Source organism: Neovison vison, chromosome 6, assembly GCF_020171115.1.
Source record: "Neovison vison isolate M4711 chromosome 6, ASM_NN_V1, whole genome shotgun sequence".
Classification (NCBI taxonomy): Eukaryota; Metazoa; Chordata; class Mammalia; order Carnivora; family Mustelidae; genus Neogale; species Neogale vison.
Window position 1 is genome coordinate 75,763,993 of NC_058096.1, and position 14,293 is coordinate 75,778,285.

Genomic DNA, 14,293 nt, shown 5'->3' on the forward strand with positions numbered 1-14,293 from the left:
TTTCAAAATGAAAGAAGGTTTTTATCTGATTCTAAAATTATCATTTTTTTCTGATTCTAAATATAATAATGTTTAGGGTAATTTTAACGTCTCTAAAATTAGTGCTTAAAACACCACCTGCATTCTTGTCACTTCTTATGGAGAATGACTTCTAGGCCATTTTAGACAACGAGTTATTTGATATTCTGTCTTTTTAGTTGTTGTAGTTGTTGTTGGTGTCTTACAGTATTTTGGAGGTAGGAGATGCTACAATTTCATATGCTTTCTGTTTATACTTTTAGGAGGATGTAAAATAAAATAATGTAATGTAAATAAATGTAAAATTAAACCTGTTAGACCAAAGTCCTAAAAGCTCATTTTCTTTTATTTGTTTTTATAAGGAGATAATTAGCGACTATTAGTATCATGTGCCATGTTAACCTTTCATATTCTTGAAAACTACTATTAAGATATCTATCAGTCTTACTGTTTAACATACTTAAAAACAATTGGTACATTTTCCCAGTCTATTTTCTTCCAGTTTGTCTTCATTCATCACAGTGGGGAGAATAACTGCTTTTGCAGGGTGTACCACAATTCTTTATGAATCCAGTACAAATAGCACATTACTTTGTTCATAACCGAGAGGATTATACCTATTGTCATCTGAAGAGAAGAATAAAGTCAGAATAAAATGTTCCACCTGGGTGGCTCGGTCCCTTGACCCCCTGACTCTTGATTTCAGCTCATATTGGATCCCCACTCTGTGATGGAGTCCTGAGTGGGGCTCTGAGCACAGCAGGGAGTCTGCTTGAGGATTCACTCTTCCTCTACCCCTCCCCCATTCATGTGGGCACTTGCTCTCTCTCTCTCAAATAAATTAATTAATCTTAAAAAATGTTCTGCACTCAAGGTACTTTTATTTAAGGAATAAACAAAGCTGTTTTCCCCCTTATTTTAAATGTGTAGAATATGGACATTATTAGTATTTGCTTTTTTTGATGTCATTCAACAAATCTGATTTAACGTAAAACAATTTGAGGTAATTTAAGGAAATCCTTATAGAGATATTGTAACTATGTTTACATTAATTACACTAGCCTTTATGTAATATTTCCAACTCTGATTTTGTTTGCTCCTTTCTCCCCCTCCCTCCTAATTCTGATTTACTTATGACTTTCTTAAAGGCAGGTGTTGTATTAAGTATTAATGTTTTCACAACTGATGAAAATCTAAGAATACATAGTATATATAGTCATAAGGTACATAAGAGAGCAAAGTAACTCTGATAGCCTTTATTGATTTTTTTGTGTGTGTGTTTAAGTTTTATCTGAGTACATAATATTCACGATATTCAAAATTCAGAGGATATAAAAGCATACATAATAGGGACAGTTTTCCTCCCATTTCTGCGTCCTAGCCCCTCAGGTATCCCCAGAGCAATCAGGGTTACAAGTTACATCGGTTGTGTTCTACAGGTGTTTAGATGTGATGATCCCCTCTAGTACCTCCGTTATTTAAAACATAAGGTCAAAGAACGTGAATGGACTTTTAAATGCACCTCATTTTGAAGCAGAAGCAGGACCAGAATCTAGGTTTCCTGTCATTCTAATTCAGGACTTTTGCAATCTTCACACTAAGCCACATTGCCTCTTTTAAGTGGCTAGTTGGCAACTGGTTAATCAGTGCTGTTGTTCCAGTCTAGGCCATTTAAGTTTCAAAGTATTTTGGTTTAAGACTGGAATACCTGGTACGCAGGTTAATCAGAAGGGCAGTAGGGGGCGGGTTTCTTTGGCTCGCCAAAAGGAGGCTAGGGTTTTAAAAGGCTGACCTAGGGCTTAATCACACGGTTTGACTTTTGCTGAGTCCCAGGGATGGCGCGTGTCAGGCCCAGAGTGCTGACGTCAGTACGGCTCCGAGCCGGGCGTCTGGGTACTCGCTTTCAGCCTTCGGGCTGCTGGCATCTTTAAAGCGACCCGGACTCTATTTAAGGCGTTGGTGGGTCTCGGTCCCAACATCCGGATTTCAGCCTGCGCACGGTGCAGAGGGGATGAGGTTTCATTCTCGCCCCTACAGCCTGTCGGGTGAGTGTGGTGCAGGGAAGAGATTCGTAGGTGCCAGAGCCAGCCCCGCCCAGGGGCAGCCCGCCAACTAGGTCTCGGGCTGTCTAGTCCCAAAGCCAGAGTGGACCAAGGCGGCCGGCCCTGTTCGCTCGGTACGGTCTCCTCCAGACCCCACGGCCTCCACTCCTGGGAGCAAATGGTAGGGGGTAGGCTTCCATAGCCAGTCCCCTCGGCCAGCCTGCTCGTTCCCCTGACAAAAAGCGGATCCTTCAGCGGCGCTGCAGAAGCCCGCCCTACCCATCTCTTCCCTTCACGGGAAGATGGATCACGCGGCCAAGAACGCGACTCCACGAACTGGGCTCTTTTCCCTGCCAGCTGGGGCAGGGAGCGAGACGCTGGGTTAGAGTGGGAAGGGGCCTTAGCAAACAGGTCTGTGGGCCAATGGCTTTTCTTTGCCTTCTGGTGCCGGCCAATGAGGCGTTTGGGGCGGGACTTCCGTCTAGCCTCGGTGTTGTCGTCCCTGCTCCGATTCCGGCTGTGGGGGTCGGTGCGGATATTCAGTCATGAAGTCGGGGTAGGGACTTCTCCCTCAGCGACGCGGTGGGCTAGCTATTGGGATTGTCGGGCTTCCAGGTAAGCGCCTCTCTGGACTCTCGGTAGCAGGGCAGGGGATTGTCCCTCTCAAGGCCTGGCGGGGAGAACACACCCCCTCGCCGGCCCTCTGTGGCAGCCCCGCTGCCGGGAGAGCTTTTTGCTGCTCCTCCCCAGGCTGGGTGCGGAGGAAATAAGGCTTTTTGCAAAAGATTAAAAAACAAAAAACTCTCTGTCCTCGGAGGGCAGCTTCCCGTTCTCCCCCACCCCCGCCCTTTGAGTTTGTATGTCACTAAAGTTGTATTATCTGTTTTGCTTCTCACCTTCCCATCCTGCGGTGGCAGGACCCTGGGAAGATGGTTGGGAGGGCTTCTCTGGTCAAGTACCTGCCGCCAAGTCCCGGGGCAAAATCACTTGACTTAAGTTGCGGGGGACTGTGTAGCCTTTGAAAAAAGGAGGGCAGTCACCTCCTTTCTTTATAATCTTCCTTCCCCCGCTGGAAGCTCAGGTTCAAGGTGGGACTTGACTCTACTAGGGACATACTCCATTCCCTCTCCTCTCAAAGACAGCTGCTCTGCCAGGACACTTAACGGAGTTGACCCGCACTGATGAAAGAACTCTGTCCCAGTGAAGGAGTGGGCAGGCACTGAAGCCAAGCGATCCCAGAAGCACTCAGGCAACTTTAGTTGCAGCCACTGAGTGTTTTCTGCTAGTTTTGGTGAATTCCTTTATTTTTTGTCTTAACCTGGCAGTAGTACATTTCCAAAATTACTGTTCCATTCTCCTTTTCAGCACCGTGGGCAGCTGCTCAGGTCCATTTCTTTTGCCCCAAACTTGCCTGAATGTTAAATGTTCCTCAGTGATGCAGCAGGAACAGTGAAAACGAACGCATTCCTTTCAACAATGATCTGTTGTTCTCCAAGGAGAACATCTGCAGTTTTTGATACAATATAAATAAGTAAGATGGGTGTGCCTCCAAAGGGTTGTACTAGAGAAGCAGATCAAGATTTAAGGATGGGCTTTCAGGGGTTTAATCTTTAAGTTTAAGGACTGTTTTTAATTAATTGAGGAGATGAGTTCCATTGAAGGGAGACAAAACTGGACTTGCAGCAGTGAAAAAGAATTTTAAACAGAAGGTAAAAAGTGTAGTGCAGTGCTGTAGTTTGGACTCCATGAGGGTTTAATGGATTTTGGAATCCATTTAGTGCATTGACATTAACATTAGAAAGAAGAAAAAAATAAGAGGACATCCTATGGAATAAGACTAAATATTTTATGAAGGTTTTGTTTCAGTTTTAAAAAAATCTGTATATGGGGCGCCTGGGTGGCTCAATGGGTTAAGCCTCTGCCTTCAGCTCAGGTCATGATCCCAGGGTCCTGGGATAGATTCCTGGGGTCATGCTCTCTGCTCAGCAGGGAGCCTGCTCCCCCCCCCACTATGTCTATCTTTCTGCCTACTTGTGATCTCTCTGTCAAATAAATAAATAAAATCTTTAAAAAAAAATAAAAAATCTGTATATGAAAAGGAAGCTGTGAATGTATACCATATTATTGTGGATTATGGCAAAACAGTGGATCCCAGATTTTGTTGGGTCCCGCCTTCAGCTCTGCCACTTAATAATTCTGTGACATTACCTGTGAATAAGGGAAGAATGTTAGGAATTATTTGAAGTAAAATGTCTTTTATGTAGTTAAGCCTCAAAGTTTTTGTTTTTTTTTTTTTGTTGTTGTTGTTGTTTTGTTTTTGAAATGATTGGGTGGAAGCCTGAATATTTCAGTGTCAGAAATGACAACTGTTTTATTAATATATATATTTTACCTTGTCTTTATTTGAAGCCAGCTAGCGTGCTTTCTCCATGTATAATAGTAAATCATGTGGACATAATTTTTGGCTTGTGAGGTTTAATACTGAAGGGTTTGGAGTAAGTTCTTACCTCTCCTTGTTTAAAGCTTATTTTTCTCAAGCATTTTGAGAGGGGCCTCAGCTGTTACTAGAATTCAACATCCTTCTTTTGATATATTTTTCAAAAGTTTGTCAGGCACTAACTTTAACAAAGTTAAGGCAGGATAAGGGCATGATTAGTTTATATTTTTTAGTTAAAGCCTTTTATGTTTTCTAGTTCTTGCCATTAAGATGTATAAAATGAAGTGGCATAGTCAGAGATGCTGGTATACTTCATGTTGCTGTGACCTAAGAATGTTTGATGTTGAAATAAAAAGTGTCATTTTGGACATTTTAAAACCTGGGAGTTAATAGTGTTTAGCAGAAGGCAAATGATTGAGTCAAAAGAGTACTTTGTATCATTTGACATATTACTACCATATGGCATTGCATATGGTAGTTTCATATGACCTTAAGAAGGGAAGAAAGCTAGTAAGTATTGTTTTCTCAAAAGAGGAAACAGAACTAATAGTCAAGTGAATTTCTTTTAATAAAGCATGGTTTAATAATTGTTTAAAAACTCGTGTATTCTGCAAATACTTGCAACTATATCAAAACCACATTGTTAAGCTTTACAAAGCTTTTACCTAAAAGTTGATTTGGAAACAATGAGGACATATAATTAGTATTGTCAGTTTACAGATTATAACATATAAATAACAACAACAGCAGTAATAGCTAACACTGAGTTTTTTCACTATGGGTCAAATATAATTCTAGGGGCTTTACACTATGTCATATAATGATAAGTAGTACAGTTATCTTTTTATAGAAGAAGAAACGAAGACCTTAAAAATACATAGGCGTTCACACAGATTTTTAGTGGAGTAATTGGAATTTGAACCTAGGCATCCATGGACAAAAAAGCATGTCCATTTTGTGCCATGTTTTATTAAAAAAAAAAAAAAAGAATGCTGGGGCACCTGGGTTGGCTCAGTTGGTTAAGCATTTGACCCTTGGAACACCTGGGTAGCTGTCTGTTAAGCATTTGCTTTCGTCTTGGCTCATGATCTCAGGGTCCTTACTTGGCAGGGAGTCTGCTTCTCCCTCTGCCTGCTGTTCCCCCTGTTCATTCCCTTTCTATGACAACTAACTAAATAAAATCTCTTAAAAAAAGTCTTTTGATTTCAGCTCAGGTTATGATATCAGGGCTGTGAGATTGCGCTCCATGTGGAGCCTGCTTAAGATTCTTCCCCCTGGGGCACCTGGGTAGCTCAGTGGGTTAAAGCCTCTGCCTTCGGCTCGGGTCATGGTCCTGGGATCGAGCCCTGCATTAGGCTCGGTGGGGAGCCTGCTTCCTCCTCTCTCTCCCTGCCTGCCTCTCCCCCAACTTGAGATCTCTGTCAAATAAATAAATAAATAAAATCTTAAAAAAAAAAAATTCTTCCTTCCTCTGTTCCTCCCTCCCCTCTCCCTTCCTAAATAAAATATAAAAGAAAAAAACCAAACAAACAATGCTATGGGCTTATTTTGGATTCTTGCTTGTTTAGATGATCTTGGCTAAGTTCCACTGGCCCTCTGTTTCCTCAGTTCCTTCTTCAAAAATACAGTATTAAGCCATTATGTTTTTGTGGGGATTAAGATAATTTGTAAAGGACTGAACAGAATATGTTCAATAACTCATACATATCTCAGCCTTTTTCCTTTTATGTTGAGGATATGCTCATTTGAAAGGTTATTAGCAGTTGGAGGAGGGTGGGAGAAGAAAGATAGTTCTTCATAAGGATGCTACCCAAGCACAGAGATTAGAGATAGGAAAGCAGAGAAGATTTGGCAAAGTTGTATGTTTAAGGAAAAGGCTGGAAAAGGTAGATTGGTATAGAGTATGGAAATCTTAAATGCCATGATAAGGATTTTATATATGATTCTAAGTTGAAAAGAAGCGCTCTTTATAGATATGAATCTGAAACAGAAGTGGAGTGAAGGAGTTTAAGCCTGGAGGTAGGAATACCACGGAGTTTAATTATAGTAGTTGAGGCAAGAAGTGATGATGGTAGGATTGTAAGGAATGGTATAGATTCGGAAGATGTTGACATCAACATTGGGAACTGACCTGAGTATGGGCCTAAGACAAATTTGGGGGAGAATAGAGATGTTATTTATGAAATAAGGAGATTATGATGAAGAACAGGTTCTGGGGAAGGGAAGTTAGAAGGAGAATTTATGATAGGGATTTTAGTTTCAGTGCTGAGGAGTTTTTTGGATGTTTGGAAATGTACAGTGGGAGCTGGGAGTTTTGTGTATTCCATAAAAAGGGAAAAGCCCATTGTGAGGAGGTGATCTAAGGCAATCCCCCTTCTGTGGTCAGTTTCATAGGAGTGATGTAACTCCTGAAGGTCCTCAGAAATGCAGATTTCTCACTGGATAGTGATGTACCCACTGTTTTCCCTGTGAAATTTTGTGTCCTGGGATAGTAGTAGAAGGAAAAACTTTGGAAACCTAGCAATGCTCACAATTAGTGTTTCAAAAGAGAAGCAATCTTTGCCCTCATGGACCTTATCTTCTAGTGGGACAAATAAGGTCTATTTTAATAATAGAATGTAATTAGGTCTTTCTTATACTATTTATTTATAAAATCATAATTTTTTTTTCCAATTTATTTATTTTCAGAAATACAGTATTCATTATTTTTTTCACCACACCCAGTGCTCCATGCAAGCCGTGCCCTCTATAATACCCACCACCTGGTACCCCAACCTCCCACCCCTCCGCCACTTCAAACCCCTCAGATTGTTTTTCAGAGTCCATAGTCTCTCATGGTTCACCACCCCTTCCGATTTACCCAAAAGCACATACCCTCCCCAATGTCCATAACCCTAATAATTTTTTAAAAGACTTTTTTTTATTTTAGAGAGAGCCTGAGAGGGGAGAGGACTAGTGGGACAGGGACAAGCTGGCTCCATGCTGAGCACAGTGCCTGGGGGCAGGGCTTAATCTCATGATCCCAAGATCATCACCTGAGCCAAAATTAAAAGTGGGGCTTTAACCAACTGAGCTACACAGGTGCCTCAAAGCATAATTTTAAATAAGAGTATTATATCAGATTGTAACTAATACTGTAGAGCACTTTGAAAGAAGGGACTGTTATTCTTACTCGTGTGTCTCCCCATTTCCCCTTCGTCTCAATGGAATGGCTTAGATCTATTTAATACACAATTACAGGTATTCATTAAATGTTTATGGTAGGGAGATGGACTTGTGTAAAGGTAGGGGCCAGATATTAAATGAATCAGCTAAATGTAGCAAGTATTAAGGACCCAAGTACTCACTAGAGTGACGATTGGGAAAGAGAAGTATGCTGTGAATAGCACTGCCTTGCTTGCCTAGGAGGTTGAAATGGAAATAAGATTATATTGCAGTTGTAAGCATCAACATTAATGGAATCTGGGTGTACCAAACTTGCCCACTAATTAGCTGGTTGACTATACATAACTATAACTTTCTGTTCATTTCCTCATTTATAAAATGATGTTGGAATTTTTTAGTTAAAGAAAAAATTTACTTTTAAGACTTATAAAATATTTATTGCTGTAATGTTTCATTTTACTAATGAAGATAAAATAGAGCTGATCCTGTGCTTCCACTGTATAATAATCAGACTAAACATATACTTAATGAAGTAGATATTTTAAAAAAAGGGGTCTACAAATTTAATGTTATCTAGTTATGTTACTAATATGACTGCATTATAATTTTAAGAAATAAAGCAAAGTGTGGCCTAATTAGTTTCCCTTTTTGCTATTATGTAAGAAAAATAAGCCACAATATTTTAGACTCTAATAATGGTTCTTAATAGTTATTCATACTTTCATACTTGAATTTTATAACAGTCTTTGATTTCTTGCCAGGTGCTAAGTATGTAAATCAGGAAAGGTATAATCCCTAACTTCAAGGAGTTTAAAGATAATGGGAGTGATGAACAATTAGTTTTGTTACCTTGTGGTGACATAGAGAAGGCACTTACAAAATGAGGGTCTATGAGAAGAAATTTATATGGTTAGAGAAGGACTGGGGAGCAATGAATGGCAAGGGACAAAGCTGGAGTCTGTTGATGAAAAGCTTTGTCTGCTAAGCTGCAATTTAGTTTTGAACTTTATTCTGAAAGTTACTTAATCTGTTAATGAATTTTATGCAGGAAGTAACCTGGTTCGGCATTTGCATATCTACCTTTACATTCCTTTTTTTTTTAAATTAACATATATTTGTTAAAGGGGTACAGGTCTGTGATTCATCAGTCCTAAACAATTTACAGCAATTCCCATAGCATATACCCTCAATGTGATACAAAGGAGGATACGTTTTTTCAGTGATAGAGTCTTACTTGAAGAAGTTAGTCTTTTAACTCTTAGTCTTCAGTAAAATCTGAGGGCTAGTGTTTTTAGGGTATCTGTAACTATGTAATATTTGTATATTAGAACATTTATATGTTCATAGCCACATTAATATAAATTAGAAAAAAACCTGAAATTTTGGGATACTGTTCTTATTGAAGTAAGAGAACTTCTGGTCAGCTCTAAGAATTTGATTTAGAATCATTTCTTAAAGGGCTAGAAATTTGTTAAAGTTTGACTGAATGTGACTGTAGTTACACTTTAAAGAGGGAATGGACTTCCAGGGAGAAATACCACCTTGTGATAGGTGAATATTTCTAAATCAAGTAATGAGAGAGAGAAAGTAGGACTTGAATTTTTATTTTGCTTAGATATAAAACTCCTCATAGGGATGCCTGGGTATCTCAGTCAATTAAGCATCTAGCTTCAGTTCAGGTCACGATCCCAGGGTCCTGAGATTGAGTCTGGCATCATGCTTTTTGCTCAGCAGGGATCCTTTTTCTCCCTCTGCTGCTCTTCCTGCTTGTGCTTTCTCTCTTTCTCTGACAAATAAATAAAACCTTTAAAGAAAAAAACTCATAAAATGTTGAAAGATACTTTATTGGCCTAGTTACTGTGCTTGTAATTTACATGTTCGACTTTCAAAAAAGAACTGCTTGTAATCATCCAACACTTACTATAAACAATAATGCCTTAAAATTTTTTGAGGTGAAATTCATATAACCTGAAATTAACCATTTTAAAGTGAATAATTAAGTGGCATTTCATACATTCACAGTGTTGTGCAATTACCACTTCTGTCTATTTCCAAAACATTTTTATCACTCCAAGATGAAATGCTATACCCATTAAGCAGTAATTCCCCATTCCCTGCTGCCCCTACCGCCTGGTGGCCACTGATAGGCTTTCTATTTCTCTGGATTTACTAGATGACTCCTATTTGTTATAGAAATTTCATAGAAATGAAATCATACCATGTGTGACCTTTGTGTCTGGCATACTGTTTTCAAGGTTCTGCCCTGTTGCTGCATCAACCTTGTCATATGTGTATCCTTTTTACATCTAAGTCATTGTTATTTTATATATACACTACGCTTTATCTGTTCATCTGTTGTTGGACACTTGAGTTCTTTTCTGCTCATTGGCTATTATGAATATTATTGCTGTGAACATTCATATATAAGGATTTGTATTGAGTATCGGTTTTCATTTCTTTTGGGTATATGTCAGAAGTGGAATTGTTGGGTCATCCTATGTTTAGCTTTTTTGAGGACTCACCAAACTGTTTTCCATAGTGGCTGAACTATTCTTCAAACCCACTGGCAGTGTATGAACGTTCCAATTTTTCTACATTGCTACCAACATTTATTCTTATCCATTTAAAAATTAATGTTATTGACATCCTTTTGGGATGAAGTGGTATCTCATTGTGGTTTTGATTTACATTTCCCTAATGACTAATGAGATTGAGCATCTTTTTATGTGCTTGTTGAGCATCTTTTTATGTGCTTGTTGGCCCTTTGGATATATCTTCTCTGGAGAAATGTCTGTTTAAGTTTTTTGACCATTTTTTAATTGGGTTTGTCTTTTTATTATTGAATTGTAAATGCTTTCCAGATCTAGATTCTTAAAAGATACACTATTTAAAGCATTTTTTCCTAGTCTATGAATTGTCTTTTCACTTCTTCTTTTTATTTTAATTTTATTTATTTATTTGATAGACAGATCACAGGTGGGCAGAGAGGCAGGCAGAGGGTGGCGGGGAGCAGGCTCCCTGCTGAGCAGAGAGCACGATGCTGGGCTCATCCCAGGACTCTAGGATCATGACCTGAGCCGAAGGCAGTGTCTTAACCCACTGAGCCACCCAGGTGCCCCGTCATTTCACTTCTTGATAATGTCCTTTGATGCATAAAAGTTTTTAATTTTGATGAAGCCCAATTTATTTTCATTTCTCTTGCTTTTTATGCCCTAGCTAAGATTCCATGGCTGAACCTGAGGTCATGAAAACTTGCTTATAAGAGTTCTGTCATTTTCTCTCTTATATTTAGGTCTTTGAACCATTTTGAGTTAATTTTTGTATTTATTTAGAGTTTGGGGTACAACTTCATTGTTTTGAATGTGAATATCCAGTTGTCCAGTACCACGTGAAGGGACTATTATTTTCCCATTGAGTGGTCATAGCACCTTTGTCAAAATTCAAGTGGGCATAGATGTAGGAGTTTATATCTGGACCTTACTTCCTGTTTCTTCAGTCTTTATGTCTATCCTTAAGCCCATTGCACACTATTTTAGTTATTGTAGTTTTACGGTAAGATTTTAAAATCAGGAAGTGTGAGACCTTTAGCTTTGTTCTCAAAACATCAAAAGTGTTTTGACTATTTGGGACTTCTTGTAATACCATATGAATCTGAGTTGACTTCCATTTCTGCATAAAAGGCTATTGGAATTTTGACAGGGAATGTCTTTGATCTGTGAATTGCTTTCAGCAGTATTGCCATCTTAGCAATACTTAGTCTTCCTAATACGTGGCATATTTTTCTATTTATTTAAGTTGTTGATTTTGTTCAGCAATGTTTTATAGTTTTCAGTGTATAAGTCTTTCATCTCCTTGATTAAATTTACTCCAGGGTATTTTCTTCTTTTGGGTATCTTTCTAAATGGACTGGTTTCTTAATTTCATTTTTGGGTTGTTCATTGGGGCTATGTAGAAACACAGCTGATTTTTTTGTGTGTAATGTTCATTGCTTTTAATAGTCATTTACTTTCTTTTTTACCTATATGAACTAGATCATATAGATAAGATATATTAAAAAATTAAAAAAAAAGTAGAACATAAAAGAATTTTTATTTTTCTGATGTGAGTTTATGCTACATATGAATTGTTTGGGATCTCCTTCCAGCATAGTGTTGAATGATTTTCTAATTCTGCTAGTGAATTCCTGGTATCCTGTTACACATGGCCATTATAATAGAAGATAGAACATTTTATTTTCTTTAAGCTTTTGGAGGGGACTTAGTTGTGATGTTACAGAGAAAGCCTTAGGGATAAACCAGACTTATCACTGAATTTGGTTTAGAGATCCATGAGTAATAAAAATAAGATTGGAATGGAAGCTGATGTGAGTATATAAATTATCATTAATACACATCGGTTTACTTTTATCAGTTTTTCTTGAAAGTTTTCAAATATTTAGCCTTAAAATTTTATGAATAGACATATTTTCAACCTCATAAGTAATTATAATACAATAATCAGATTATATGGAAAGGCTGGGATTTCATGACACAGACTTGTATTTCTTAGCTCTACTACATAAGAGGTGTCATTGAGGGCAGAGCATTTGACTGCATAAGAGGTGTCATTGAGCAAGTTACTTAAAAATAAGAGCAAATACAAGGCACTTGCTATATGTTAGGCACTGTTATAAGGACTTTATGTTACTGATCTAAGTCTATTTCTTTATGGAAGGATAGTAAAATCAACCTCTATCCGTTACAGTATTGTGAGGATTTTAAAAAATGGCTAAAAACTTAGCCAAAAATGTAATCATTCAATAAACATTAGCTATTTGTGTTCTATAACTTTACCTAACATCAACTAAGATGAGGAAAGGATAATCAGTGCAATGAAATGCACACTTATTTAGAAGTGTAAATAGAACATTATTTCTAGAAGGCAGTTAGGCAATATGTATTAAGTCTTAAATGTTTCTTTGGTGTAGTGATTCCACATCTAGGAATTTGTCCTAAGAAAATAATCAGAAATGTGTGAAGATATTTATGTTTATCATAGATTTATTTATAATTGCAATAGTTGGATTAATCTTAATATTAAGAGTTGGGGAATTGTTAGGCAAATTCATGATTGAGCTATATAAGTGGAATAATAAACAATTAGCATATTGTGAGAAATTTTATTACAAAGGAGAAATGTTTGATATAACTTTCAGCTAAAAAAGCATATAAGTCATAATATAACATGATACAAATGATTAAAAATACGTGTGGAAAAAATACTGTCACTCATGGTTGGGTCAGAGAAGCAGAACCATTGTGAATAAAGTGAATGGTATAAAATAAGGGATTAGATTTTAAGAAATTCTGTCAACTGGTTATGAAGTATATCATAAGGTTGTGGCTTTTGTACCTTGTATTTTGTATGAGGGTCATTGTGGATTAACTGGGTGGCAGTAAGGAGGAAGAGCTAAACGTGTGTTTGGGAGATCAAGGATATATTAAAAGGAACATGAGAACTAACTGCAACACACGAGGACAAACACTAATGTTACCTGTGAATATTAACATTATGGTAATCAATCCTTGTCTTCTCTTGTCTCCCCTCTCTTCAACATAGGGCTTGAACTCACCACCCAAGATCAAGACCTGAGCTGAGATCAAGAGTCTGATACTTGGTTGACTGAGACACCCACACTCCTCTCAATATTTTCTTTACACTTTCCAGTGAGCATTATTTTTAGCATTAGGAGAGAGAATGTGGGCAGCCTCTAGAAGCTGATAAACTTAACAATCAATTGTATAATTGAAAACAGTTTTATTTTAAAACATACATGGATAATAGTCTAGAATAAAATATGAAATGTTAGGAAAAAAACCCTAACATTTTATTAGATGGTAATGTGATGAATAATGTGTAAAGAATAGAGGCTAATTACAAGGGTATTAACTTAAGTCAGTGAACAATGGAACCAGGATTAGAACCTCGATTCCTATGTTACAACTCTCTTTATAAGTCTTTGCAGTTACACTTTAAGTTAAATTCAATTTGTCAGGGTTTCTGAGAGAAACCACAGTGATTTAAAAAAAAAAAGAAAGATTTCCTTACTTATTTTTAGGAAGAGAGAATGAGCTGAGAAGGAGTGGGAGGGGCAGAGGAAGAGTGAGAGAATCCCAAACAGACTGAACACTAAGCCTGACAATTGAGTTACAGTTTACCCTAGTAGACATTTGAACCAGCCTATTACACCTTAATTGGGATTGGCACCAAAAAGGCTCCCAAAGGGCGGGGCCCATACTCCTTGGTAACCAGGGAGACAGTATGCTTCCCCCTCACTGATCCATGTCTCCACCTGGCCTGACCCACCTTTGTGTCTGGACTTTGTTACCTGAAGCTGGTTTCAGGGACTTGTCTCCAAGTAAATCCCCTGGGGGAAGGGGAGCAGGGACAGTTTCTAAATAGGTCCTTACATAAAGTTATATATATTTTTTATTTTGAAGTAATCCCAAGGTTCCAGAAAAGTTGTAAGAATAATATAGAGGTTTTTTTTTTTAATCATTTGAGAGAAGTTGTTGACCTGATGCTCTGTATCCACCAAATACTTCAGTGTAAGATTCTTACATACAAGGATATTTACCTTGAAGAAATAAAT

General features: G+C 37.9%; 1 protein-coding gene across 3 annotated transcripts in view; it reads left to right on the forward strand.

Moving 5' to 3' along the window:
- Positions 1 to 1,861: 1,861 nt before the first annotated feature.
- RNF13 (ring finger protein 13) overlaps positions 1,862 to 14,293 on the forward strand; it is a 155,328-nt gene continuing 142,896 nt past the window's right edge. The window contains exons 1-2 of one of the 3 annotated variants that reach the window (XM_044251588.1): positions 2,541 to 2,675; positions 13,261 to 13,367. The gene's annotated coding sequence lies outside the window, so the exon portion shown is untranslated. Of the gene's footprint in view, positions 2,064 to 2,540; positions 2,676 to 13,260; positions 13,368 to 14,293 lie in introns of those variants that run through there. The other 2 variants (XM_044251590.1, XM_044251587.1) reach the window with 2 other exon arrangements.